Source organism: Pungitius pungitius, unplaced genomic scaffold (assembly GCF_949316345.1).
Source record: "Pungitius pungitius unplaced genomic scaffold, fPunPun2.1 scaffold_49, whole genome shotgun sequence".
Classification (NCBI taxonomy): domain Eukaryota; kingdom Metazoa; phylum Chordata; class Actinopteri; order Perciformes; family Gasterosteidae; genus Pungitius; species Pungitius pungitius.
The window spans coordinates 71,592-95,728 of record NW_026909924.1 but is presented as its reverse complement, the minus strand read 5'-3'; the positions used below and the strand labels follow the sequence as shown (position 1 = coordinate 95,728).

General features: G+C 43.2%; 40 non-coding genes and 5 pseudogenes across 40 annotated transcripts; all 45 read left to right on the top strand.

The window, feature by feature from the left end:
* The first annotated feature begins 2,253 nt into the window (after positions 1–2,253).
* LOC134124322 (5S ribosomal RNA) lies at positions 2,254–2,372 on the top strand. The gene has a single exon (XR_009955776.1). It is a non-coding gene; the product is annotated as a 5S ribosomal RNA (ribosomal RNA).
* Positions 2,373–2,766: 394 nt separating this feature from the next.
* LOC134124243 (5S ribosomal RNA) lies at positions 2,767–2,885 on the top strand. The gene has a single exon (XR_009955697.1). It is a non-coding gene; the product is annotated as a 5S ribosomal RNA (ribosomal RNA).
* Positions 2,886–3,224: 339 nt separating this feature from the next.
* On the top strand, positions 3,225–3,343 carry LOC134124321 (5S ribosomal RNA). The gene has a single exon (XR_009955775.1). It is a non-coding gene; the product is annotated as a 5S ribosomal RNA (ribosomal RNA).
* Positions 3,344–3,737: 394 nt separating this feature from the next.
* Positions 3,738–3,856, top strand: LOC134124298 (5S ribosomal RNA). The gene has a single exon (XR_009955751.1). It is a non-coding gene; the product is annotated as a 5S ribosomal RNA (ribosomal RNA).
* A 394-nt stretch (positions 3,857–4,250) lies between these two features.
* On the top strand, positions 4,251–4,369 carry LOC134124242 (5S ribosomal RNA). Its single transcript, XR_009955696.1, has one exon. It is a non-coding gene; the product is annotated as a 5S ribosomal RNA (ribosomal RNA).
* Positions 4,370–4,708: 339 nt separating this feature from the next.
* On the top strand, positions 4,709–4,827 carry LOC134124320 (5S ribosomal RNA). Its single transcript, XR_009955774.1, has one exon. It is a non-coding gene; the product is annotated as a 5S ribosomal RNA (ribosomal RNA).
* Positions 4,828–5,221: 394 nt separating this feature from the next.
* Positions 5,222–5,340, top strand: LOC134124241 (5S ribosomal RNA). The gene has a single exon (XR_009955695.1). It is a non-coding gene; the product is annotated as a 5S ribosomal RNA (ribosomal RNA).
* A 339-nt stretch (positions 5,341–5,679) lies between these two features.
* Positions 5,680–5,798, top strand: LOC134124349 (5S ribosomal RNA). Its single transcript, XR_009955803.1, has one exon. It is a non-coding gene; the product is annotated as a 5S ribosomal RNA (ribosomal RNA).
* Positions 5,799–6,192: 394 nt separating this feature from the next.
* Positions 6,193–6,311, top strand: LOC134124263 (5S ribosomal RNA). Its single transcript, XR_009955716.1, has one exon. It is a non-coding gene; the product is annotated as a 5S ribosomal RNA (ribosomal RNA).
* A 394-nt stretch (positions 6,312–6,705) lies between these two features.
* Positions 6,706–6,824, top strand: LOC134124239 (5S ribosomal RNA). The gene has a single exon (XR_009955693.1). It is a non-coding gene; the product is annotated as a 5S ribosomal RNA (ribosomal RNA).
* A 339-nt stretch (positions 6,825–7,163) lies between these two features.
* Positions 7,164–7,282, top strand: LOC134124238 (5S ribosomal RNA). The gene has a single exon (XR_009955692.1). It is a non-coding gene; the product is annotated as a 5S ribosomal RNA (ribosomal RNA).
* Positions 7,283–7,676: 394 nt separating this feature from the next.
* Positions 7,677–7,795, top strand: LOC134124237 (5S ribosomal RNA). Its single transcript, XR_009955691.1, has one exon. It is a non-coding gene; the product is annotated as a 5S ribosomal RNA (ribosomal RNA).
* A 339-nt stretch (positions 7,796–8,134) lies between these two features.
* Positions 8,135–8,253, top strand: LOC134124318 (5S ribosomal RNA). Its single transcript, XR_009955772.1, has one exon. It is a non-coding gene; the product is annotated as a 5S ribosomal RNA (ribosomal RNA).
* Positions 8,254–8,647: 394 nt separating this feature from the next.
* On the top strand, positions 8,648–8,766 carry LOC134124236 (5S ribosomal RNA). The gene has a single exon (XR_009955690.1). It is a non-coding gene; the product is annotated as a 5S ribosomal RNA (ribosomal RNA).
* Positions 8,767–9,105: 339 nt separating this feature from the next.
* Positions 9,106–9,224, top strand: LOC134124348 (5S ribosomal RNA). Its single transcript, XR_009955802.1, has one exon. It is a non-coding gene; the product is annotated as a 5S ribosomal RNA (ribosomal RNA).
* A 394-nt stretch (positions 9,225–9,618) lies between these two features.
* Positions 9,619–9,737, top strand: LOC134124157 (5S ribosomal RNA). The gene has a single exon (XR_009955610.1). It is a non-coding gene; the product is annotated as a 5S ribosomal RNA (ribosomal RNA).
* Positions 9,738–10,131: 394 nt separating this feature from the next.
* LOC134124235 (5S ribosomal RNA) lies at positions 10,132–10,250 on the top strand. Its single transcript, XR_009955689.1, has one exon. It is a non-coding gene; the product is annotated as a 5S ribosomal RNA (ribosomal RNA).
* Positions 10,251–10,589: 339 nt separating this feature from the next.
* Positions 10,590–10,708, top strand: LOC134124366 (5S ribosomal RNA). Its single transcript, XR_009955812.1, has one exon. It is a non-coding gene; the product is annotated as a 5S ribosomal RNA (ribosomal RNA).
* A 394-nt stretch (positions 10,709–11,102) lies between these two features.
* On the top strand, positions 11,103–11,221 carry LOC134124234 (5S ribosomal RNA). The gene has a single exon (XR_009955688.1). It is a non-coding gene; the product is annotated as a 5S ribosomal RNA (ribosomal RNA).
* Positions 11,222–11,560: 339 nt separating this feature from the next.
* Positions 11,561–11,679, top strand: LOC134124317 (5S ribosomal RNA). The gene has a single exon (XR_009955771.1). It is a non-coding gene; the product is annotated as a 5S ribosomal RNA (ribosomal RNA).
* Positions 11,680–12,075: 396 nt separating this feature from the next.
* On the top strand, positions 12,076–12,194 carry LOC134124233 (5S ribosomal RNA). Its single transcript, XR_009955687.1, has one exon. It is a non-coding gene; the product is annotated as a 5S ribosomal RNA (ribosomal RNA).
* A 396-nt stretch (positions 12,195–12,590) lies between these two features.
* LOC134124232 (5S ribosomal RNA) lies at positions 12,591–12,709 on the top strand. The gene has a single exon (XR_009955686.1). It is a non-coding gene; the product is annotated as a 5S ribosomal RNA (ribosomal RNA).
* Positions 12,710–13,106: 397 nt separating this feature from the next.
* LOC134124365 (5S ribosomal RNA) lies at positions 13,107–13,216 on the top strand (annotated as a pseudogene).
* A 339-nt stretch (positions 13,217–13,555) lies between these two features.
* Positions 13,556–13,674, top strand: LOC134124231 (5S ribosomal RNA). The gene has a single exon (XR_009955685.1). It is a non-coding gene; the product is annotated as a 5S ribosomal RNA (ribosomal RNA).
* A 396-nt stretch (positions 13,675–14,070) lies between these two features.
* On the top strand, positions 14,071–14,189 carry LOC134124230 (5S ribosomal RNA). The gene has a single exon (XR_009955684.1). It is a non-coding gene; the product is annotated as a 5S ribosomal RNA (ribosomal RNA).
* Positions 14,190–14,584: 395 nt separating this feature from the next.
* LOC134124310 (5S ribosomal RNA) lies at positions 14,585–14,703 on the top strand. Its single transcript, XR_009955764.1, has one exon. It is a non-coding gene; the product is annotated as a 5S ribosomal RNA (ribosomal RNA).
* A 396-nt stretch (positions 14,704–15,099) lies between these two features.
* LOC134124353 (5S ribosomal RNA) lies at positions 15,100–15,218 on the top strand. Its single transcript, XR_009955807.1, has one exon. It is a non-coding gene; the product is annotated as a 5S ribosomal RNA (ribosomal RNA).
* A 339-nt stretch (positions 15,219–15,557) lies between these two features.
* LOC134124228 (5S ribosomal RNA) lies at positions 15,558–15,676 on the top strand. Its single transcript, XR_009955682.1, has one exon. It is a non-coding gene; the product is annotated as a 5S ribosomal RNA (ribosomal RNA).
* Positions 15,677–16,015: 339 nt separating this feature from the next.
* LOC134124316 (5S ribosomal RNA) lies at positions 16,016–16,134 on the top strand. Its single transcript, XR_009955770.1, has one exon. It is a non-coding gene; the product is annotated as a 5S ribosomal RNA (ribosomal RNA).
* A 394-nt stretch (positions 16,135–16,528) lies between these two features.
* Positions 16,529–16,647, top strand: LOC134124358 (5S ribosomal RNA; annotated as a pseudogene).
* A 339-nt stretch (positions 16,648–16,986) lies between these two features.
* Positions 16,987–17,105, top strand: LOC134124227 (5S ribosomal RNA). Its single transcript, XR_009955681.1, has one exon. It is a non-coding gene; the product is annotated as a 5S ribosomal RNA (ribosomal RNA).
* A 396-nt stretch (positions 17,106–17,501) lies between these two features.
* LOC134124226 (5S ribosomal RNA) lies at positions 17,502–17,620 on the top strand. Its single transcript, XR_009955680.1, has one exon. It is a non-coding gene; the product is annotated as a 5S ribosomal RNA (ribosomal RNA).
* A 397-nt stretch (positions 17,621–18,017) lies between these two features.
* LOC134124364 (5S ribosomal RNA) lies at positions 18,018–18,127 on the top strand (annotated as a pseudogene).
* A 339-nt stretch (positions 18,128–18,466) lies between these two features.
* Positions 18,467–18,585, top strand: LOC134124225 (5S ribosomal RNA). The gene has a single exon (XR_009955679.1). It is a non-coding gene; the product is annotated as a 5S ribosomal RNA (ribosomal RNA).
* A 396-nt stretch (positions 18,586–18,981) lies between these two features.
* LOC134124336 (5S ribosomal RNA) lies at positions 18,982–19,100 on the top strand. The gene has a single exon (XR_009955790.1). It is a non-coding gene; the product is annotated as a 5S ribosomal RNA (ribosomal RNA).
* A 339-nt stretch (positions 19,101–19,439) lies between these two features.
* On the top strand, positions 19,440–19,558 carry LOC134124224 (5S ribosomal RNA). The gene has a single exon (XR_009955678.1). It is a non-coding gene; the product is annotated as a 5S ribosomal RNA (ribosomal RNA).
* A 339-nt stretch (positions 19,559–19,897) lies between these two features.
* On the top strand, positions 19,898–20,016 carry LOC134124315 (5S ribosomal RNA). Its single transcript, XR_009955769.1, has one exon. It is a non-coding gene; the product is annotated as a 5S ribosomal RNA (ribosomal RNA).
* A 394-nt stretch (positions 20,017–20,410) lies between these two features.
* LOC134124357 (5S ribosomal RNA) lies at positions 20,411–20,529 on the top strand (annotated as a pseudogene).
* A 339-nt stretch (positions 20,530–20,868) lies between these two features.
* LOC134124223 (5S ribosomal RNA) lies at positions 20,869–20,987 on the top strand. The gene has a single exon (XR_009955677.1). It is a non-coding gene; the product is annotated as a 5S ribosomal RNA (ribosomal RNA).
* Positions 20,988–21,383: 396 nt separating this feature from the next.
* Positions 21,384–21,502, top strand: LOC134124222 (5S ribosomal RNA). Its single transcript, XR_009955676.1, has one exon. It is a non-coding gene; the product is annotated as a 5S ribosomal RNA (ribosomal RNA).
* A 397-nt stretch (positions 21,503–21,899) lies between these two features.
* On the top strand, positions 21,900–22,009 carry LOC134124363 (5S ribosomal RNA; annotated as a pseudogene).
* A 339-nt stretch (positions 22,010–22,348) lies between these two features.
* LOC134124221 (5S ribosomal RNA) lies at positions 22,349–22,467 on the top strand. The gene has a single exon (XR_009955675.1). It is a non-coding gene; the product is annotated as a 5S ribosomal RNA (ribosomal RNA).
* Positions 22,468–22,863: 396 nt separating this feature from the next.
* Positions 22,864–22,982, top strand: LOC134124220 (5S ribosomal RNA). The gene has a single exon (XR_009955674.1). It is a non-coding gene; the product is annotated as a 5S ribosomal RNA (ribosomal RNA).
* Positions 22,983–23,377: 395 nt separating this feature from the next.
* LOC134124309 (5S ribosomal RNA) lies at positions 23,378–23,496 on the top strand. The gene has a single exon (XR_009955763.1). It is a non-coding gene; the product is annotated as a 5S ribosomal RNA (ribosomal RNA).
* A 396-nt stretch (positions 23,497–23,892) lies between these two features.
* Positions 23,893–24,011, top strand: LOC134124352 (5S ribosomal RNA). The gene has a single exon (XR_009955806.1). It is a non-coding gene; the product is annotated as a 5S ribosomal RNA (ribosomal RNA).
* The last annotated feature ends 126 nt before the right edge of the window (positions 24,012–24,137 follow it).

Below are 24,137 nucleotides of genomic sequence, written 5' to 3'. Positions count from 1 at the left end.
GGAGCACATGGAGGAATTCGGAGTCGCCTCAGGGGCAAAAATCAACATGACAAAAACTGAATTAATGGTTTTTAATAAAGACGAAGCTCTGGATAACAAATGGGGGTTCAAAATAGTACAAGACGTGAGGAAAGTACTTGGGGTATATATAGGGGAAAATGAAGAAGGCGCCAGGGACAAAACCTGGACAGAAATTATTGAGAAAATTAAAAACATATGTAACCTGTGGTACGCCAGGGGCCTGAACCTAAGAGGGAAGGTAATCATATCTAATGCGCTAGTATTGTCAAAAGTTAACTACATTTTGGGGTCTTGCGAGATGCCGAATTGGGCTTCAGATTCAATTAATGCAGTGATTTCCTCATTCTTGTGGAAGAGGAAGGGCAATACAATCGCCCGCAGGACGCTAATCGCTAGCAAAAGGGAGGGGGGTCTAGATCTGATTGACCTCAGAGCCAAAAGAGATGCTCTGAGGGTTAAGCTAATTGGGAAATTTCTTGACCTGAGAAGGCAACATCCATGGAAAGACAACCTGGCGACCCTCCTGACAGAGTACGGTGAGAAGAATAACTACAACCTGTTTGCTTTTGCTCCAAGAAATGTTTCTGGGTTAGGGTTTCCAGGTTTCTACCGGGAAATGTTGGAGGCCTGGGACAAGTTTCTGCCCCACCTCAGACCGGACATGGAATACAGAGAGCAGGTGATGCTGTTACCGATCCTCAACTCACCTTTCTTCTTGCACAAAGGCAGGCCCCTGGCGTCCAAGCCGCTCCGTGAGGCAGGCCTGACGACACTGGGGGGGGCCGACGGGAGAGGGGGTAAGTTGGGTTTTGATTGTGGGAAAGCATTAGCGATCTTGAACAGAGCGGGGGTGTTTTTTAAGAAGAAACAGATAGCGGAAATTGGGTTGAGAGTTAATAAATGTATTTGCAAGGAATGGCAAACATTGATGCGCAGTAACAGCAAAGGGCAGGGCGACGGGGTGAACTTTATTCTGTGCCACAATGGAAAGAATATCCCAGTTACACAAATAAAAACAAAGGTAATCTACAACATTCTAATTAGAAAACTGGTCAAGAAACCAGCATCAGAACCAAGATGGGCAAGCATGTTTCCAAAAAAAGAAATCCAGACAATCTGGGGGAACCTAAACGTCCCATTTATCCCACATTCAGTTTTCAACACAGAATTCAAACTGAGGCACAGGCGGATTTTCACAAGCATCGTCCTCCATCAAATATACAGAGACAAATTTGAAAGGACTTGTGCGGTGTGTGGGCTAGAGGACGAGACTTTGGAACATCTCACACTTGAATGTCCAGCCCTAAAAAGTTTGCAGATATATGTGCGCAGAATGTTATGCAATCAATGTGGTGTAAATGAAGAGAGTCTGAAAGACTGGGACTGGATATGGCTTTTTGGCATGCCCAAAAAAAGTAAAGGAGGGGCTGAAGCCCAAGTGAATACACTCCTTGCATTTGCCAGGCACGCAGTAATCCTGAGGAGAAATTATGCACTGTACGAAGGAAAGACTGTAAGCATTTTGGAGTTGTACAAGAATATGTTAAAAGCACACATTAGACTGCTGTATGTCTGTAGGAAAGAATGGGTCTCGGAGCATTTTTTAAATAAGACAGCGATGGGTGAAGTTGTAGAAGGGCAGGGGCTCGTCTTCTATTTCTAATTGAGAATTAAACTCCTGGGTCTGTAATTGTAATATGATATGATGTAATATGATATGATAAATATGTGTTGCGTGGGTGTATGAGTGTGAAAAAACAAATGTAATGTATTTTTTGTATTTTTGATAATAAAAGATAAAAAAAAAAAAAAAAAATCTCGGAAGCTAAGCAGAGCAGGGCCTGGTTAGTACCTGGATGGAAGACCGCCTGGGAATCCCAGGTGCCGTAAGCTTTTTCACTTCTCTCTCTGAAAGCCGCCCAGCGCCGTAGCTTGTACACCTACACAATTGTAAAAAGTTGATCACATTGTAGAAGAGATGCAATAGGAAGAAGATGAAAGGTGGCTTACGTCCATACCCTCGTCAGGCCATTTGAGGTGGCGGGGACTGCAATGGCCATCCACCGATTGGCTGGGACTCCTGGGCGGGTCTTCTCTAGTCCATCCAATTTTCGCCATAGGATGTCACAGCCTTCTTTGCATACCCTTATTTAACCCACACAAAGATGCCAACGGCAGGCGTGACATAATTTTTTGACGCATTATAAAGGATTAGGAAAAAGATAAAAAGCAGCTTACGGCCATACCTCTCTGGTTCCGCCCGATCTCGTCTGATCTCGGAAGCTAAGCAGACCAGGGCCTGGTTAGTACCTGGATGGAAGACCGCCTGGGAATCCCAGGTGCCGTAAGCTTTTTCACTTCTCTCTGAAAGCTGCAGAGCGCCGCAGATTGTACACCTACAAATTACAAAAAGTATATCACATTGTTGAAGAGATGCATGTTTATTGTTGTTTTAACGTTGGATATGAAAGGCATTTAGACAATATTATCAAACATGATTCCGTTTCATGGTTGCTAAATTAGTGTTGATCAACATTTAACAATTGGCATACTTTTGTTTGTAATTTAGCCGTTGAAATACAGGTGCTAACCAAACATGTTAGATTTACCAGTGAAGAAAAGTAAAGTTCCCTTTAGGTTTTAGGAACCTCTCTTGCCAATGCTAAGAACTGCTTCAATTTTGGAAAAAGAAACTTCTGATTATCTTTGACACGTTTTAAAGGATTAGGAAAAAGATGAAAAGCAGCTTACGGCCATACCTCTCTGGTTCCGCCCGATCTCGTCTGATCTCGGAAGCTAAGCAGAGCAGGGCCTGGTTAGTACCTGGATGGAAGACCGCCTGGGAATCCCAGGTGCCGTAAGCTTTTTCACTTCTCTCTCTGAAAGCCGCCCAGCGCCGTAGCTTGTACACCTACACAATTGTAAAAAGTTGATCACATTGTAGAAGAGATGCAATAGGAAGAAGATGAAAGGTGGCTTACGTCCATACCATCGTCAGGCCATTTGAGGTGGCGGGGACTGCAATGGCCATCCACCGATTGGCTGGGACTCCTGGGCGGGTCTTCTCTAGTCCATCCAATTTTCGCCATAGGATGTCACAGCCTTCTTTGCATACCCTTATTTAACCCACACAAAGATGCCAACGGCAGGCGTGACATAATTTTTTGACGCATTATAAAGGATTAGGAAAAAGATAAAAAGCAGCTTACGGCCATACCTCTCTGGTTCCGCCCGATCTCGTCTGATCTCGGAAGCTAAGCAGACCAGGGCCTGGTTAGTACCTGGATGGAAGACCGCCTGGGAATCCCAGGTGCCGTAAGCTTTTTCACTTCTCTCTGAAAGCTGCAGAGCGCCGCAGATTGTACACCTACAAATTACAAAAAGTATATCACATTGTTGAAGAGATGCATGTTTATTGTTGTTTTAACGTTGGATATGAAAGGCATTTAGACAATATTATCAAACATGATTCCGTTTCATGGTTGCTAAATTAGTGTTGATCAACATTTAACAATTGGCATACTTTTGTTTGTAATTTAGCCGTTGAAATACAGGTGCTAACCAAACATGTTAGATTTACCAGTGAAGAAAAGTAAAGTTCCCTTTAGGTTTTAGGAACCTCTCTTGCCAATGCTAAGAACTGCTTCAATTTTAGAAAAAGAAACTTCTGATTATCTTTGACACGTTTTAAAGGATTAGGAAAAAGATGAAAAGCAGCTTACGGCCATACCTCTCTAGTTCCGCCCGATCTCATCTGATCTCGGAAGCTAAGCAGAGCAGGGCCTGGTTAGTACCTGGATGGAAGACCGCCTGGGAATCCCAGGTGCCGTAAGCTTTTTCACTTCTCTCTGAAAGCTGCAGAGCGCCGCAGATTGTACACCTACAAATTACAAAAAGTATATCACATTGTTGAAGAGATGCATGTTTAGTGTTGTTTTAACGTTGCATATGAAAGGAAATTAGACAATATTATCCAAAATGATTCCGTTTCATGATTGCTAAATTAGTGTTGATCAACATTTAACAATTGGCATACTTTTGTTTGTAATTTAGCCGTTGAAATACAGGTGCTAACCAAACATGTTAGATTTACCAGTGAAGAAAAGTAAAGTTCCCTTCAGGTTTTAGGAACCTCTCTTGCCAATGCTAAGAACTGCTTCAATTTTAGAAAAAGAAACTTCTGATTATCTTTGACACGTTTTAAAGGATTAGGAAAAAGATGAAAAGCAGCTTACGGCCATACCTCTCTGGTTCCGCCCGATCTCGTCTGATCTCGGAAGCTAAGCAGAGCAGGGCCTGGTTAGTACCTGGATGGAAGACCGCCTGGGAATCCCAGGTGCCGTAAGCTTTTTCACTTCTCTCTCTGAAAGCCGCCCAGCGCCGTAGCTTGTACACCTACACAATTGTAAAAAGTTGATCACATTGTAGAAGAGATGCAATAGGAAGAAGATGAAAGGTGGCTTACGTCCATACCATCGTCAGGCCATTTGAGGTGGCGGGGACTGCAATGGCCATCCACCGATTGGCTGGGACTCCTGGGCGGGTCTTCTCTAGTCCATCCAATTTTCGCCATAGGATGTCACAGCCTTCTTTGCATACCCTTATTTAACCCACACAAAGATGCCAACGGCAGGCGTGACATAATTTTTTGACGCATTATAAAGGATTAGGAAAAAGATAAAAAGCAGCTTACGGCCATACCTCTCTGGTTCCGCCCGATCTCGTCTGATCTCGGAAGCTAAGCAGACCAGGGCCTGGTTAGTACCTGGATGGAAGACCGCCTGGGAATCCCAGGTGCCGTAAGCTTTTTCACTTCTCTCTGAAAGCTGCAGAGCGCCGCAGATTGTACACCTACAAATTACAAAAAGTATATCACATTGTTGAAGAGATGCATGTTTATTGTTGTTTTAACGTTGGATATGAAAGGCATTTAGACAATATTATCAAACATGATTCCGTTTCATGGTTGCTAAATTAGTGTTGATCAACATTTAACAATTGGCATACTTTTGTTTGTAATTTAGCCGTTGAAATACAGGTGCTAACCAAACATGTTAGATTTACCAGTGAAGAAAAGTAAAGTTCCCTTTAGGTTTTAGGAACCTCTCTTGCCAATGCTAAGAACTGCTTCAATTTTAGAAAAAGAAACTTCTGATTATCTTTGACACGTTTTAAAGGATTAGGAAAAAGTTGAAAAGCAGCTTACGGCCATACCTCTCTGGTTCCGCCCGATCTCGTCTGATCTCGGAAGCTAAGCAGAGCAGGGCCTGGTTAGTACCTGGATGGAAGACCGCCTGGGAATCCCAGGTGCCGTAAGCTTTTTCACTTCTCTCTCTGAAAGCCGCCCAGCGACGTAGCTTGTACACCTACACAATTGTAAAAAGTTGATCACATTGTAGAAGAGATGCAATAGGAAGAAGATGAAAGGTGGCTTACGTCCATACCATCGTCAGGCCATTTGAGGTGGCGGGGACTGCAATGGCCATCCACCGATTGGCTGGGACTCCTGGGCGGGTCTTCTCTAGTCCATCCAATTTTCGCCATAGGATGTCACAGCCTTCTTTGCATACCCTTATTTAACCCACACAAAGATGCCAACGGCAGGCGTGACATAATTTTTTGACGCATTATAAAGGATTAGGAAAAAGATAAAAAGCAGCTTACGGCCATACCTCTCTGGTTCCGCCCGATCTCGTCTGATCTCGGAAGCTAAGCAGACCAGGGCCTGCTTAGTACCTGGATGGAAGACCGCCTGGGAATCCCAGGTGCCGTAAGCTTTTTCACTTCTCTCTGAAAGCTGCAGAGCGCCGCAGATTGTACACCTACAAATTACAAAAAGTATATCACATTGTTGAAGAGATGCATGTTTATTGTTGTTTTAACGTTGGATATGAAAGGCATTTAGACAATATTATCAAACATGATTCCGTTTCATGGTTGCTAAATTAGTGTTGATCAACATTTAACAATTGGCATACTTTTGTTTGTAATTTAGCCGTTGAAATACAGGTGCTAACCAAACATGTTAGATTTACCAGTGAAGAAAAGTAAAGTTCCCTTTAGGTTTTAGGAACCTCTCTTGCCAATGCTAAGAACTGCTTCAATTTTAGAAAAAGAAACTTCTGATTATCTTTGACACGTTTTAAAGGATTAGGAAAAAGATGAAAAGCAGCTTACGGCCATACCTCTCTGGTTCCGCCCGATCTCATCTGATCTCGGAAGCTAAGCAGAGCAGGGCCTGGTTAGTACCTGGATGGAAGACCGCCTGGGAATCCCAGGTGCCGTAAGCTTTTTCACTTCTCTCTGAAAGCTGCAGAGCGCCGCAGATTGTACACCTACAAATTACAAAAAGTATATCACATTGTTGAAGAGATGCATGTTTAGTGTTGTTTTAACGTTGCATATGAAAGGAAATTAGACAATATTATCCAAAATGATTCCGTTTCATGATTGCTAAATTAGTGTTGATCAACATTTAACAATTGGCATACTTTTGTTTGTAATTTAGCCGTTGAAATACAGGTGCTAACCAAACATGTTAGATTTACCAGTGAAGAAAAGTAAAGTTCCCTTCAGGTTTTAGGAACCTCTCTTGCCAATGCTAAGAACTGCTTCAATTTTAGAAAAAGAAACTTCTGATTATCTTTGACACGTTTTAAAGGATTAGGAAAAAGATGAAAAGCAGCTTACGGCCATACCTCTCTGGTTCCGCCCGATCTCGTCTGATCTCGGAAGCTAAGCAGAGCAGGGCCTGGTTAGTACCTGGATGGAAGACCGCCTGGGAATCCCAGGTGCCGTAAGCTTTTTCACTTCTCTCTCTGAAAGCCGCCCAGCGCCGTAGCTTGTACACCTACACAATTGTAAAAAGTTGATCACATTGTAGAAGAGATGCAATAGGAAGAAGATGAAAGGTGGCTTACGTCCATACCATCGTCAGGCCATTTGAGGTGGCGGGGACTGCAATGGCCATCCACCGATTGGCTGGGACTCCTGGGCGGGTCTTCTCTAGTCCATCCAATTTTCGCCATAGGATGTCACAGCCTTCTTTGCATACCCTTATTTAACCCACACAAAGATGCCAACGGCAGGCGTGACATAATTTTTTGACGCATTATAAAGGATTAGGAAAAAGATAAAAAGCAGCTTACGGCCATACCTCTCTGGTTCCGCCCGATCTCGTCTGATCTCGGAAGCTAAGCAGAGCAGGGCCTGGTTAGTACCTGGATGGAAGACCGCCTGGGAATCCCAGGTGCCGTAAGCTTTTTCACTTCTCTCTGAAAGCTGCAGAGCGCCGCAGATTGTACACCTACAAATTACAAAAAGTATATCACATTGTTGAAGAGATGCATGTTTATTGTTGTTTTAACATTGGATATGAAAGGCATTTAGACAATATTATCAAACATGATTCCGTTTCATGGTTGCTAAATTAGTGTTGATCAACATTTAACAATTGGCATACTTTTGTTTGTAATTTAGCCGTTGAAATACAGGTGCTAACCAAACATGTTAGATTTACCAGTGAAGAAAAGTAAAGTTCCCTTTAGGTTTTAGGAACCTCTCTTGCCAATGCTAAGAACTGCTTCAATTTTAGAAAAAGAAACTTCTGATTATCTTTGACACGTTTTAAAGGATTAGGAAAAAGATGAAAAGCAGCTTACGGCCATACCTCTCTGGTTCCGCCCGATCTCGTCTGATCTCGGAAGCTAAGCAGAGCAGGGCCTGGTTAGTACCTGGATGGAAGACCGCCTGGGAATCCCAGGTGCCGTAAGCTTTTTCACTTCTCTCTCTGAAAGCCGCCCAGCGCCGTAGCTTGTACACCTACACAATTGTAAAAAGTTGATCACATTGTAGAAGAGATGCAATAGGAAGAAGATGAAAGGTGGCTTACGTCCATACCATCGTCAGGCCATTTGAGGTGGCGGGGACTGCAATGGCCATCCACCGATTGGCTGGGACTCCTGGGCGGGTCTTCTCTAGTCCATCCAATTTTCGCCATAGGATGTCACAGCCTTCTTTGCATACCCTTATTTAACCCACACAAAGATGCCAACGGCAGGCGTGACATAATTTTTTGACGCATTATAAAGGATTAGGAAAAAGATAAAAAGCAGCTTACGGCCATACCTCTCTGGTTCCGCCCGATCTCGTCTGATCTCGGAAGCTAAGCAGACCAGGGCCTGGTTAGTACCTGGATGGAAGACCGCCTGGGAATCCCAGGTGCCGTAAGCTTTTTCACTTCTCTCTGAAAGCTGCAGAGCGCCGCAGATTGTACACCTACAAATTACAAAAAGTATATCACATTGTTGAAGAGATGCATGTTTATTGTTGTTTTAACGTTGGATATGAAAGGCATTTAGACAATATTATCAAACATGATTCCGTTTCATGGTTGCTAAATTAGTGTTGATCAACATTTAACAATTGGCATACTTTTGTTTGTAATTTAGCCGTTGAAATACAGGTGCTAACCAAACATGTTAGATTTACCAGTGAAGAAAAGTAAAGTTCCCTTTAGGTTTTAGGAACCTCTCTTGCCAATGCTAAGAACTGCTTCAATTTTAGAAAAAGAAACTTCTGATTATCTTTGACACGTTTTAAAGGATTAGGAAAAAGTTTAAAAGCAGCTTACGGCCATACCTCTCTGGTTCCGCCCGATCTCGTCTGATCTCGGAAGCTAAGCAGAGCAGGGCCTGGTTAGTACCTGGATGGAAGACCGCCTGGGAATCCCAGGTGCCGTAAGCTTTTTCACTTCTCTCTCTGAAAGCCGCCCAGCGACGTAGCTTGTACACCTACACAATTGTAAAAAGTTGATCACATTGTAGAAGAGATGCAATAGGAAGAAGATGAAAGGTGGCTTACGTCCATACCATCGTCAGGCCATTTGAGGTGGCGGGGACTGCAATGGCCATCCACCGATTGGCTGGGACTCCTGGGCGGGTCTTCTCTAGTCCATCCAATTTTCGCCATAGGATGTCACAGCCTTCTTTGCATACCCTTATTTAACCCACACAAAGATGCCAACGGCAGGCGTGACATAATTTTTTGACGCATTATAAAGGATTAGGAAAAAGATAAAAAGCAGCTTACGGCCATACCTCTCTGGTTCCGCCCGATCTCGTCTGATCTCGGAAGCTAAGCAGACCAGGGCCTGCTTAGTACCTGGATGGAAGACCGCCTGGGAATCCCAGGTGCCGTAAGCTTTTTCACTTCTCTCTGAAAGCTGCAGAGCGCCGCAGATTGTACACCTACAAATTACAAAAAGTATATCACATTGTTGAAGAGATGCATGTTTATTGTTGTTTTAACGTTGGATATGAAAGGCATTTAGACAATATTATCAAACATGATTCCGTTTCATGGTTGCTAAATTAGTGTTGATCAACATTTAACAATTGGCATACTTTTGTTTGTAATTTAGCCGTTGAAATACAGGTGCTAACCAAACATGTTAGATTTACCAGTGAAGAAAAGTAAAGTTCCCTTTAGGTTTTAGGAACCTCTCTTGCCAATGCTAAGAACTGCTTCAATTTTAGAAAAAGAAACTTCTGATTATCTTTGACACGTTTTAAAGGATTAGGAAAAAGATGAAAAGCAGCTTACGGCCATACCTCTCTGGTTCCGCCCGATCTCATCTGATCTCGGAAGCTAAGCAGAGCAGGGCCTGGTTAGTACCTGGATGGAAGACCGCCTGGGAATCCCAGGTGCCGTAAGCTTTTTCACTTCTCTCTGAAAGCTGCAGAGCGCCGCAGATTGTACACCTACAAATTACAAAAAGTATATCACATTGTTGAAGAGATGCATGTTTAGTGTTGTTTTAACGTTGCATATGAAAGGAAATTAGACAATATTATCCAAAATGATTCCGTTTCATGATTGCTAAATTAGTGTTGATCAACATTTAACAATTGGCATACTTTTGTTTGTAATTTAGCCGTTGAAATACAGGTGCTAACCAAACATGTTAGATTTACCAGTGAAGAAAAGTAAAGTTCCCTTCAGGTTTTAGGAACCTCTCTTGCCAATGCTAAGAACTGCTTCAATTTTAGAAAAAGAAACTTCTGATTATCTTTGACACGTTTTAAAGGATTAGGAAAAAGATGAAAAGCAGCTTACGGCCATACCTCTCTGGTTCCGCCCGATCTCGTCTGATCTCGGAAGCTAAGCAGAGCAGGGCCTGGTTAGTACCTGGATGGAAGACCGCCTGGGAATCCCAGGTGCCGTAAGCTTTTTCACTTCTCTCTCTGAAAGCCGCCCAGCGCCGTAGCTTGTACACCTACACAATTGTAAAAAGTTGATCACATTGTAGAAGAGATGCAATAGGAAGAAGATGAAAGGTGGCTTACGTCCATACCATCGTCAGGCCATTTGAGGTGGCGGGGACTGCAATGGCCATCCACCGATTGGCTGGGACTCCTGGGCGGGTCTTCTCTAGTCCATCCAATTTTCGCCATAGGATGTCACAGCCTTCTTTGCATACCCTTATTTAACCCACACAAAGATGCCAACGGCAGGCGTGACATAATTTTTTGACGCATTATAAAGGATTAGGAAAAAGATAAAAAGCAGCTTACGGCCATACCTCTCTGGTTCCGCCCGATCTCGTCTGATCTCGGAAGCTAAGCAGAGCAGGGCCTGGTTAGTACCTGGATGGAAGACCTCCTGGGAATCCCAGGTGCCGTAAGCTTTTTCACTTCTCTCTGAAAGCTGCAGAGCGCCGCAGATTGTACACCTACAAATTACAAAAAGTATATCACATTGTTGAAGAGATGCATGTTTATTGTTGTTTTAACGTTGGATATGAAAGGCATTTAGACAATATTATCAAACATGATTCCGTTTCATGGTTGCTAAATTAGTGTTGATCAACATTTAACAATTGGCATACTTTTGTTTGTAATTTAGCCGTTGAAATACAGGTGCTAACCAAACATGTTAGATTTACCAGTGAAGAAAAGTAAAGTTCCCTTTAGGTTTTAGGAACCTCTCTTGCCAATGCTAAGAACTGCTTCAATTTTAGAAAAAGAAACTTCTGATTATCTTTGACACGTTTTAAAGGATTAGGAAAAAGATGAAAAGCAGCTTACGGCCATACCTCTCTGGTTCCGCCCGATCTCGTCTGATCTCGGAAGCTAAGCAGAGCAGGGCCTGGTTAGTACCTGGATGGAAGACCGCCTGGGAATCCCAGGTGCCGTAAGCTTTTTCACTTCTCTCTCTGAAAGCCGCCCAGCGCCGTAGCTTGTACACCTACACAATTGTAAAAAGTTGATCACATTGTAGAAGAGATGCAATAGGAAGAAGATGAAAGGTGGCTTACGTCCATACCATCGTCAGGCCATTTGAGGTGGCGGGGACTGCAATGGCCATCCACCGATTGGCTGGGACTCCTGGGCGGGTCTTCTCTAGTCCATCCAATTTTCGCCATAGGATGTCACAGCCTTCTTTGCATACCCTTATTTAACCCACACAAAGATGCCAACGGCAGGCGTGACATAATTTTTTGACGCATTATAAAGGATTAGGAAAAAGATAAAAAGCAGCTTACGGCCATACCTCTCTGGTTCCGCCCGATCTCGTCTGATCTCGGAAGCTAAGCAGACCAGGGCCTGGTTAGTACCTGGATGGAAGACCGCCTGGGAATCCCAGGTGCCGTAAGCTTTTTCACTTCTCTCTGAAAGCTGCAGAGCGCCGCAGATTGTACACCTACAAATTACAAAAAGTATATCACATTGTCGAAGAGATGCATGTTTATTGTTGTTTTAACGTTGGATATGAAAGGCATTTAGACAATATTATCAAACATGATTCCGTTTCATGGTTGCTAAATTAGTGTTGATCAACATTTAACAATTGGCATACTTTTGTTTGTAATTTAGCCGTTGAAATACAGGTGCTAACCCAACATGTTAGAATTGCCAGTGAAGAAAAGTAAAGTTACCTTCAGGTTTTAGGAACCTCTCTTGCCAATCCTAAGAACTGCTTCAATTTTAGAAAAAGAAACTCTTCTGATTATCTTTGACACGTTTTAAAGGATTAGGAAAAAGATAAAAAGCAGCTTACGGCCATACCTCTCTGGTTCCGCCCGATCTCGTCTGATCTCGGAAGCTAAGCAGAGCAGGGCCTGGTTAGTACCTGGATGGAAGACCGCCTGGGAATCCCAGGTGCCGTAAGCTTTTTCACTTCTCTCTGAAAGCTGCCGAGCGCCGCAGATTGTACACCTACAAATTACAAAAAGTATATCACATTGTCGAAGAGATGCATGTTTAGTGTTGTTTTAACGTTGGATATATAAGGAACTTAGACAATATCATCAAAATTGATTCCGTTTCATGGTTGCTAAATTAGTGTTGATCAACATTTAACAATTGGCCTACTTTTGTTTGTAATTTAGCCGTTGAAATACAGGTGCTAACCCAACATGTTAGAATTGCCAGTGAAGAAAAGTAAAGTTACCTTCAGGTTTTAGGAACCTCTCTTGCCAATCCTAAGAACTGCTTCAATTTTAGAAAAAGAAACTCTTCTGATTATCTTTGACACGTTTTAAAGGATTAGGAAAAAGATAAAAAGCAGCTTACGGCCATACCTCTCTGGTTCCGCCCGATCTCGTCTGATCTCGGAAGCTAAGCAGAGCAGGGCCTGGTTAGTACCTGGATGGAAGACCGCCTGGGAATCCCAGGTGCCGTAAGCTTTTTCACTTCTCTCTGAAAGCTGCCGAGCGCCGCAGATTGTACACCTACAAATTACAAAAAGTACATCACATTGTCGAAGAGATGCATGTTTAGTGTTGTTTTAACGTTGGATATATAAGGAACTTAGACAATATCATCAAAATTGATTCCGTTTCATGGTTGCTAAATTAGTGTTGATCAACATTTAACAATTGGCATACTTTTGTTTGTAATTTAGCCAGTGAAATACAGGTGCTAACCCAACATGTTAGAATTGCCAGTGAAGAAAAGTAAAGTTACCTTCAGGTTTTAGGAACCTCTCTTGCCAATCCTAAGAACTGCTTCAATTTTAGAAAAAGAAACTTTTCTGATTATCTTTGACACGTTCTAAAGGATTAGGAAAAAGATATTAAAGCAGCTTACGGCCATACCTCTCTGGTTCCGCCCGATCTCGTCTGATCTCGGAAGCTAAGCAGAGCAGGGCCTGGTTAGTACCTGGATGGAAGACCGCCTGGGTGCCGTAAGCTTTTTCACTTCTCTCTCCGAAAGCCGCCCAGCGCCGCAGATTGTACACCTACACAATTGTAAAAAGTATTTCACATTGTAGAAGAGATGCAATAGGAAGAAGATGAAAGGTGGCTTACGTCCATACCATCGTCAGGCCATTTGAGGTGGCGGGGACTGCAATGGCCATCCACCGATTGGCTGGGACTCCTGGGCGGGTCTTCTCTAGTCCATCCAATTTTCGGCATAGGATGTCACAGCCTTCTTTGCATACCCTTATTTAACCCACACAAAGATGCCAACGGCAGGCGTGACATAATTTTTTGACGCATTATAAAGGATTAGGAAAAAGATAAAAAGCAGCTTACGGCCATACCTCTCTGGTTCCGCCCGATCTCGTCTGATCTCGGAAGCTAAGCAGAGCAGGGCCTGGTTAGTACCTGGATGGAAGACCGCCTGGGAATCCCAGGTGCCGTAAGCTTTTTCACTTCTCTCTGAAAGCCGCCGAGCGCCGCAGATTGTACACCTACAAATTACAAAAAGTATATCACATTGTCGAAGAGATGCATGTTTAGTGTTGTTTTAACGTTGGATATATAAGGAACTTAGACAATATCATCAAAATTGATTCCGTTTCATGGTTGCTAAATTAGTGTTGATCAACATTTAACAATTGGCCTACTTTTGTTTGTAATTTAGCCGTTGAAATACAGGTGCTAACCCAACATGTTAGAATTGCCAGTGAAGAAAAGTAAAGTTACCTTCAGGTTTTAGGAACCTCTCTTGCCAATCCTAAGAACTGCTTCAATTTTAGAAAAAGAAACTCTTCTGATTATCTTTGACACGTTTTAAAGGATTAGGAAAAAGATAAAAAGCAGCTTACGGCCATACCTCTCTGGTTCCGCCCGATCTCGTCTGATCTCGGAAGCTAAGCAGAGCAGGGCCTGGTTAGTACCTGGATGGAAGACCGCCTGGGAATCCCAGGTGCCGTAAGCTTTTCACTTCTCTCTGAAAGCTGCCGAGCGCCGCAGATTGTACACCTACAAATTACAAAAAGTACATCACATTGTCGAAGAGATGCATGTTTAGTGTTGTTTTAACGTTGGATATATAAGGAACTTAGACAATATCATCAAAATTGATTCCGTTTCATGGTTGCTAAATTAGTGTTGATCAACATTTAACAATTGGCCTACTTTTGTTTGTAATTTAGCCGTTGAAATACAGGTGCTAACCCAACATGTTAGAATTGCCAGTGAAGAAAAGTAAAGTTACCTTCAGGTTTTAGGAACCTCTCTTGCCAATCCTAAGAACTGCTTCAATTTTAGAAAAAGAAACTCTTCTGATTATCTTTGACACGTTCTAAAGGATTAGGAAAAAGATAAAAAGCAGCTTACGGCCATACCTCTCTGGTTCCGCCCGATCTCGTCTGATCTCGGAAGCTAAGCAGAGCAGGGCCTGCTTAGTACCTGGATGGAAGACCGCCTGGGAATCCCAGGTGCCGTAAGCTTTTTCACTTCTCTCTGAAAGCCGCCGAGCGCCGCAGATTGTACACCTACAAATTACAAAAAGTATATCACATTGTCGAAGAGATGCATGTTTAGTGTTGTTTTAACGTTGGATATATAAGGAACTTAGACAATATCATCAAAATTGATTCCGTTTCATGGTTGCTAAATTAGTGTTGATCAACATTTAACAATTGGCCTACTTTTGTTTGTAATTTAGCCGTTGAAATACAGGTGCTAACCCAACATGTTAGAATTGCCAGTGAAGAAAAGTAAAGTTACCTTCAGGTTTTAGGAACCTCTCTTGCCAATCCTAAGAACTGCTTCAATTTTAGAAAAAGAAACTCTTCTGATTATCTTTGACACGTTTTAAAGGATTAGGAAAAAGATAAAAAGCAGCGTACGGCCATACCTCTCTGGTTCCGCCCGATTTCGTCTGATCTCGGAAGCTAAGCAGAGCAGGGCCTGGTTAGTACCTGGATGGAAGACCGCCTGAGAATCCCAGGTGCCGTAAGCTTTTTCACTTCTCTCTCCGAAAGCCGCCCAGCGCCGCAGATTGTACACCTACACAATTGTAAAAAGTATTTCACATTGTAGAAGAGATGCAATAGGAAGAAGATGAAAGGTGGCTTACGTCCATACCATCGTCAGGCCATTTGAGGTGGCGGGGACTGCAATGGCCATCCACCGATTGGCTGGGACTCCTGGGCGGGTCTTCTCTAGTCCATCCAAATTTCGGCATAGGATATCACAGCCTTCTTTGCATACCCTTATTTAACCCACACAAAGATGCCAACGGCAGGCGTGACATAATTTTTTGACGCATTATAAAGGATTAGGAAAAAGATAAAAAGCAGCTTACGGCCATACCTCTCTGGTTCCGCCCGATCTCGTCTGATCTCGGAAGCTAAGCAGAGCAGGGCCTGGTTAGTACCTGGATGGAAGACCGCCTGGGAATCCCAGGTGCCGTAAGCTTTTTCCCTTCTCTCTCCGAAAGCCGCCCAGCGCCGCAGATTGTACACCTACACAATTGTAAAAAGTATTTCACATTGTAGAAGAGATGCAATAGGAAGAAGATGAAAGGTGGCTTACGTCCATACCATCGTCAGGCCATTTGAGGTGGCGGGGACTGCAATGGCCATCCACCGATTGGCTGGGACTCCTGGGCGGGTCTTCTCTAGTCCATCCAATTTTCGGCATAGGATATCACAGCCTTCTTTGCATACCCTTATTTAACCCACACAAAGATGCCAACGGCAGGCGTGACATAATTTTTTGACGCATTATAAAGGATTAGGAAAAAGATAAAAAGCAGCTTACGGCCATACCTCTCTGGTTCCGCCCGATCTCGTCTGATCTCGGAAGCTAAGCAGACCAGGGCCTGGTTAGTACCTGGATGGAAGACCGCCTGGGAATCCCAGGTGCCGTAAGCTTTTTCACTTCTCTCTGAAAGCTGCAGAGCGCCGCAGATTGTACACCTACAAATTACAAAAAGTATATCACATTGTTGAAGAGATGCATGTTTATTGTTGTTTTAACGTTGGATATGAAAGGCATTTAGACAATATTATCAAACATGATTCCGTTTCATGGTTGCTAAATTAGTGTTGATCAACATTTAACAATTGGCATACTTTTGTTTGTAATTTAGCCGTTGAAATACAGGTGCTAACCAAACATGTTAGATTTACCAGTGAAGAAAAGTAAAGTTCCCTTTAGGTTTTAGGAACCTCTCTTGCCAATGCTAAGAACTGCTTCAATTTTAGAAAAAGAAACTTCTGATTATCTTTGACACGTTTTAAAGGATTAGGAAAAAGATGAAAAGCAGCTTACGGCCATACCTCTCTGGTTCCGCCCGATCTCGTCTGATCTCAGAAGCTAAGAAGAGCAGGGCCTGGTTAATACCTGGATGGAAGACCGCCTGTGAATCCCAGGTGCCGTAAGCTTTTTCACTTCTCTCTCTGAAAGCCGCCCAGCGCCGTAGCTTGTACACCTACACAATTGTAAAAAGTTGATCACATTGTAGAAGAGATGCAATAGGAAGAAGATGAAAGGTGGCTTACGTCCATACCATCGTCAGGCCATTTGAGGTGGCGGGGACTGCAATGGCCATCCACCGATTGGCTGCGACTCCTGGGCGGGTCTTCTCTAGTCCATCCAATTTTCGCCATAGGATGTCACAGCCTTCTTTGCATACCCTTATTTAACCCACACAAAGATGCCAACGGCAGGCGTGACATAATTTTTTGACGCATTATAAAGGATTAGGAAAAAGATAAAAAGCAGCTTACGGCCATACCTCTCTGGTTCCGCCCGATCTCGTCTGATCTCGGAAGCTAAGCAGAGCAGGGCCTGGTTAGTACCTGGATGGAAGACCGCCTGGGAATCCCAGGTGCCGTAAGCTTTTTCACTTCTCTCTGAAAGCCGCCGAGCGCCGCAGATTGTACACCTACAAATTACAAAAAGTATATCACATTGTCGAAGAGATGCATGTTTAGTGTTGTTTTAACGTTGGATATATAAGGAACTTAGACAATATCATCAAAATTGATTCCGTTTCATGGTTGCTAAATTAGTGTTGATCAACATTTAACAATTGGCCTACTTTTGTTTGTAATTTAGCCGTTGAAATACAGGTGCTAACCCAACATGTTAGAATTGCCAGTGAAGAAAAGTAAAGTTACCTTCAGGTTTTAGGAACCTCTCTTGCCAATCCTAAGAACTGCTTCAATTTTAGAAAAAGAAACTCTTCTGATTATCTTTGACACGTTTTAAAGGATTAGGAAAAAGATAAAAAGCAGCTTACGGCCATACCTCTCTGGTTCCGCCCGATCTCGTCTGATCTCGGAAGCTAAGCAGAGCAGGGCCTGGTTAGTACCTGGATGGAAGACCGCCTGGGAATCCCAGGTGCCGTAAGCTTTTTCACTTCTCTCTGAAAGCTGCCGAGCGCCGCAGATTGTACACCTACAAATTACAAAAAGTACATCACATTGTCGAAGAGATGCATGTTTAGTGTTGTTTTAACGTTGGATATATAAGGAACTTAGACAATATCATCAAAATTGATTCCGTTTCATGGTTGCTAAATTAGTGTTGATCAACATTTAACAATTGGCATACTTTTGTTTGTAATTTAGCCAGTGAAATACAGGTGCTAACCCAACATGTTAGAATTGCCAGTGAAGAAAAGTAAAGTTACCTTCAGGTTTTAGGAACCTCTCTTGCCAATCCTAAGAACTGCTTCAATTTTAGAAAAAGAAACTTTTCTGATTATCTTTGACACGTTCTAAAGGATTAGGAAAAAGATATTAAAGCAGCTTACGGCCATACCTCTCTGGTTCCGCCCGATCTCGTCTGATCTCGGAAGCTAAGCAGAGCAGGGCCTGGTTAGTACCTGGATGGAAGACCGCCTGGGTGCCGTAAGCTTTTTCACTTCTCTCTCCGAAAGCCGCCCAGCGCCGCAGATTGTACACCTACACAATTGTAAAAAGTATTTCACATTGTAGAAGAGATGCAATAGGAAGAAGATGAAAGGTGGCTTACGTCCATACCATCGTCAGGCCATTTGAGGTGGCGGGGACTGCAATGGCCATCCACCGATTGGCTGGGACTCCTGGGCGGGTCTTCTCTAGTCCATCCAATTTTCGGCATAGGATGTCACAGCCTTCTTTGCATACCCTTATTTAACCCACACAAAGATGCCAACGGCAGGCGTGACATAATTTTTTGACGCATTATAAAGGATTAGGAAAAAGATAAAAAGCAGCTTACGGCCATACCTCTCTGGTTCCGCCCGATCTCGTCTGATCTCGGAAGCTAAGCAGAGCAGGGCCTGGTTAGTACCTGGATGGAAGACCGCCTGGGAATCCCAGGTGCCGTAAGCTTTTTCACTTCTCTCTGAAAGCCGCCGAGCGCCGCAGATTGTACACCTACAAATTACAAAAAGTATATCACATTGTCGAAGAGATGCATGTTTAGTGTTGTTTTAACGTTGGATATATAAGGAACTTAGACAATATCATCAAAATTGATTCCGTTTCATGGTTGCTAAATTAGTGTTGATCAACATTTAACAATTGGCCTACTTTTGTTTGTAATTTAGCCGTTGAAATACAGGTGCTAACCCAACATGTTAGAATTGCCAGTGAAGAAAAGTAAAGTTACCTTCAGGTTTTAGGAACCTCTCTTGCCAATCCTAAGAACTGCTTCAATTTTAGAAAAAGAAACTCTTCTGATTATCTTTGACACGTTTTAAAGGATTAGGAAAAAGATAAAAAGCAGCTTACGGCCATACCTCTCTGGTTCCGCCCGATTTCGTCTGATCTCGGAAGCTAAGCAGAGCAGGGCCTGGTTAGTACCTGGATGGAAGACCGCCTGAGAATCCCAGGTGCCGTAAGCTTTTTCACTTCTCTCTCCGAAAGCCGCCCAGCGCCGCAGATTGTACACCTACACAATTGTAAAAAGTATTTCACATTGTAGAAGAGATGCAATAGGAAGAAGATGAAAGGTGGCTTACGTCCATACCATCGTCAGGCCATTTGAGGTGGCGGGGACTGCAATGGCCATCCACCGATTGGCTGGGACTCCTGGGCGGGTCTTCTCTAGTCCATCCAATTTTCGGCATAGGATATCACAGCCTTCTTTGCATACCCTTATTTAACCCACACAAAGATGCCAACGGCAGGCGTGACATAATTTTTTGACGCATTATAAAGGATTAGGAAAAAGATAAAAAGCAGCTTACGGCCATACCTCTCTGGTTCCGCCCGATCTCGTCTGATCTCGGAAGCTAAGCAGAGCAGGGCCTGGTTAGTACCTGGATGGAAGACCGCCTGGGAATCCCAGGTGCCGTAAGCTTTTTCCCTTCTCTCTCCGAAAGCCGCCCAGCGCCGCAGATTGTACACCTACACAATTGTAAAAAGTATTTCACATTGTAGAAGAGATGCAATAGGAAGAAGATGAAAGGTGGCTTACGTCCATACCATCGTCAGGCCATTTGAGGTGGCGGGGACTGCAATGGCCATCCACCGATTGGCTGGGACTCCTGGGCGGGTCTTCTCTAGTCCATCCAATTTTCGGCATAGGATATCACAGCCTTCTTTGCATACCCTTATTTAACCCACACAAAGATGCCAACGGCAGGCGTGACATAATTTTTTGACGCATTATAAAGGATTAGGAAAAAGATAAAAAGCAGCTTACGGCCATACCTCTCTGGTTCCGCCCGATCTCGTCTGATCTCGGAAGCTAAGCAGACCAGGGCCTGGTTAGTACCTGGATGGAAGACCGCCTGGGAATCCCAGGTGCCGTAAGCTTTTTCACTTCTCTCTGAAAGCTGCAGAGCGCCGCAGATTGTACACCTACAAATTACAAAAAGTATATCACATTGTTGAAGAGATGCATGTTTATTGTTGTTTTAACGTTGGATATGAAAGGCATTTAGACAATATTATCAAACATGATTCCGTTTCATGGTTGCTAAATTAGTGTTGATCAACATTTAACAATTGGCATACTTTTGTTTGTAATTTAGCCGTTGAAATACAGGTGCTAACCAAACATGTTAGATTTACCAGTGAAGAAAAGTAAAGTTCCCTTTAGGTTTTAGGAACCTCTCTTGCCAATGCTAAGAACTGCTTCAATTTTAGAAAAAGAAACTTCTGATTATCTTTGACACGTTTTAAAGGATTAGGAAAAAGATGAAAAGCAGCTTACGGCCATACCTCTCTGGTTCCGCCCGATCTCGTCTGATCTCAGAAGCTAAGCAGAGCAGGGCCTGGTTAATACCTGGATGGAAGACCGCCTGTGAATCCCAGGTGCCGTAAGCTTTTTCACTTCTCTCTCTGAAAGCCGCCCAGCGCCGTAGCTTGTACACCTACACAATTGTAAAAAGTTGATCACATTGTAGAAGAGATGCAATAGGAAGAAGATGAAAGGTGGCTTACGTCCATACCATCGTCAGGCCATTTGAGGTGGCGGGGACTGCAATGGCCATCCACCGATTGGCTGCGACTCCTGGGCGGGTCTTCTCTAGTCCATCCAATTTTCGCCATAGGATGTCACAGCCTTCTTTGCATACCCTTATTTAACCCACACAAAGATGCCAACGGCAGGCGTGACATAATTTTTTGACGCATTATAAAGGATTAGGAAAAAGATAAAAAGCAGCTTACGGCCATACCTCTCTGGTTCCGCCCGATCTCGTCTGATCTCGGAAGCTAAGCAGAGCAGGGCCTGGTTAGTACCTGGATGGAAGACCGCCTGGGAATCCCAGGTGCCGTAAGCTTTTTCACTTCTCTCTGAAAGCCGCCGAGCGCCGCAGATTGTACACCTACAAATTACAAAAAGTATATCACATTGTCGAAGAGATGCATGTTTAGTGTTGTTTTAACGTTGGATATATAAGGAACTTAGACAATATCATCAAAATTGATTCCGTTTCATGGTTGCTAAATTAGTGTTGATCAACATTTAACAATTGGCCTACTTTTGTTTGTAATTTAGCCGTTGAAATACAGGTGCTAACCCAACATGTTAGAATTGCCAGTGAAGAAAAGTAAAGTTACCTTCAGGTTTTAGGAACCTCTCTTGCCAATCCTAAGAACTGCTTCAATTTTAGAAAAAGAAACTCTTCTGATTATCTTTGACACGTTTTAAAGGATTAGGAAAAAGATAAAAAGCAGCTTACGGCCATACCTCTCTGGTTCCGCCCGATCTCGTCTGATCTCGGAAGCTAAGCAGAGCAGGGCCTGGTTAGTACCTGGATGGAAGACCGCCTGGGAATCCCAGGTGCCGTAAGCTTTTTCACTTCTCTCTGAAAGCTGCCGAGCGCCGCAGATTGTACACCTACAAATTACAAAAAGTACATCACATTGTCGAAGAGATGCATGTTTAGTGTTGTTTTAACGTTGGATATATAAGGAACTTAGACAATATCATCAAAATTGATTCCGTTTCATGGTTGCTAAATTAGTGTTGATCAACATTTAACAATTGGCATACTTTTGTTTGTAATTTAGCCAGTGAAATACAGGTGCTAACCCAACATGTTAGAATTGCCAGTGAAGAAAAGTAAAGTTACCTTCAGGTTTTAGGAACCTCTCTTGCCAATCCTAAGAACTGCTTCAATTTTAGAAAAAGAAACTTTTCTGATTATCTTTGACACGTTCTAAAGGATTAGGAAAAAGATATTAAAGCAGCTTACGGCCATACCTCTCTGGTTCCGCCCGATCTCGTCTGATCTCGGAAGCTAAGCAGAGCAGGGCCTGGTTAGTACCTGGATGGAAGACCGCCTGGGTGCCGTAAGCTTTTTCACTTCTCTCTCCGAAAGCCGCCCAGCGCCGCAGATTGTACACCTACACAATTGTAAAAAGTATTTCACATTGTAGAAGAGATGCAATAGGAAGAAGATGAAAGGTGGCTTACGTCCATACCATCGTCAGGCCATTTGAGGTGGCGGGGACTGCAATGGCCATCCACCGATTGGCTGGGACTCCTGGGCGGGTCTTCTCTAGTCCATCCAATTTTCGGCATAGGATGTCACAGCCTTCTTTGCATACCCTTATTTAACCCACACAAAGATGCCAACGGCAGGCGTGACATAATTTTTTGACGCATTATAAAGGATTAGGAAAAAGATAAAAAGCAGCTTACGGCCATACCTCTCTGGTTCCGCCCGATCTCGTCTGATCTCGGAAGCTAAGCAGAGCAGGGCCTGGTTAGTACCTGGATGGAAGACCGCCTGGGAATCCCAGGTGCCGTAAGCTTTTTCACTTCTCTCTGAAAGCCGCCGAGCGCCGCAGATTGTACACCTACAAATTACAAAAAGTATATCACATTGTCGAAGAGATGCATGTTTAGTGTTGTTTTAACGTTGGATATATAAGGAACTTAGACAATATCATCAAAATTGATTCCGTTTCATGGTTGCTAAATTAGTGTTGATCAACATTTAACAATTGGCCTACTTTTGTTTGTAATTTAGCCGTTGAAATACAGGTGCTAACCCAACATGTTAGAATTGCCAGTGAAGAAAAGTAAAGTTACCTTCAGGTTTTAGGAACCTCTCTTGCCAATCCTAAGAACTGCTTCAATTTTAGAAAAAGAAACTCTTCTGATTATCTTTGACACGTTTTAAAGGATTAGGAAAAAGATAAAAAGCAGCTTACGGCCATACCTCTCTGGTTCCGCCCGATCTCGTCTGATCTCGGAAGCTAAGCAGAGCAGGGCCTGGTTAGTACCTGGATGGAAGACCGCCTGGGAATCCCAGGTGCCGTAAGCTTTTCACTTCTCTCTGAAAGCTGCCGAGCGCCGCAGATTGTACACCTACAAATTACAAAAAGTACATCACATTGTCGAAGAGATGCATGTTTAGTGTTGTTTTAACGTTGGATATATAAGGAACTTAGACAATATCATCAAAATTGATTCCGTTTCATGGTTGCTAAATTAGTGTTGATCAACATTTAACAATTGGCCTACTTTTGTTTGTAATTTAGCCGTTGAAATACAGGTGCTAACCCAACATGTTAGAATTGCCAGTGAAGAAAAGTAAAGTTACCTTCAGGTTTTAGGAACCTCTCTTGCCAATCCTAAGAACTGCTTCAATTTTAGAAAAAGAAACTCTTCTGATTATCTTTGACACGTTCTAAAGGATTAGGAAAAAGATAAAAAGCAGCTTACGGCCATACCTCTCTGGTTCCGCCCGATCTCGTCTGATCTCGGAAGCTAAGCAGAGCAGGGCCTGCTTAGTACCTGGATGGAAGACCGCCTGGGAATCCCAGGTGCCGTAAGCTTTTTCACTTCTCTCTGAAAGCCGCCGAGCGCCGCAGATTGTACACCTACAAATTACAAAAAGTATATCACATTGTCGAAGAGATGCATGTTTAGTGTTGTTTTAACGTTGGATATATAAGGAACTTAGACAATATCATCAAAATTGATTCCGTTTCATGGTTGCTAAATTAGTGTTGATCAACATTTAACAATTGGCCTACTTTTGTTTGTAATTTAGCCGTTGAAATACAGGTGCTAACCCAACATGTTAGAATTGCCAGTGAAGAAAAGTAAAGTTACCTTCAGGTTTTAGGAACCTCTCTTGCCAATCCTAAGAACTGCTTCAATTTTAGAAAAAGAAACTCTTCTGATTATCTTTGACACGTTTTAAAGGATTAGGAAAAAGATAAAAAGCAGCGTACGGCCATACCTCTCTGGTTCCGCCCGATTTCGTCTGATCTCGGAAGCTAAGCAGAGCAGGGCCTGGTTAGTACCTGGATGGAAGACCGCCTGAGAATCCCAGGTGCCGTAAGCTTTTTCACTTCTCTCTCCGAAAGCCGCCCAGCGCCGCAGATTGTACACCTACACAATTGTAAAAAGTATTTCACATTGTAGAAGAGATGCAATAGGAAGAAGATGAAAGGTGGCTTACGTCCATACC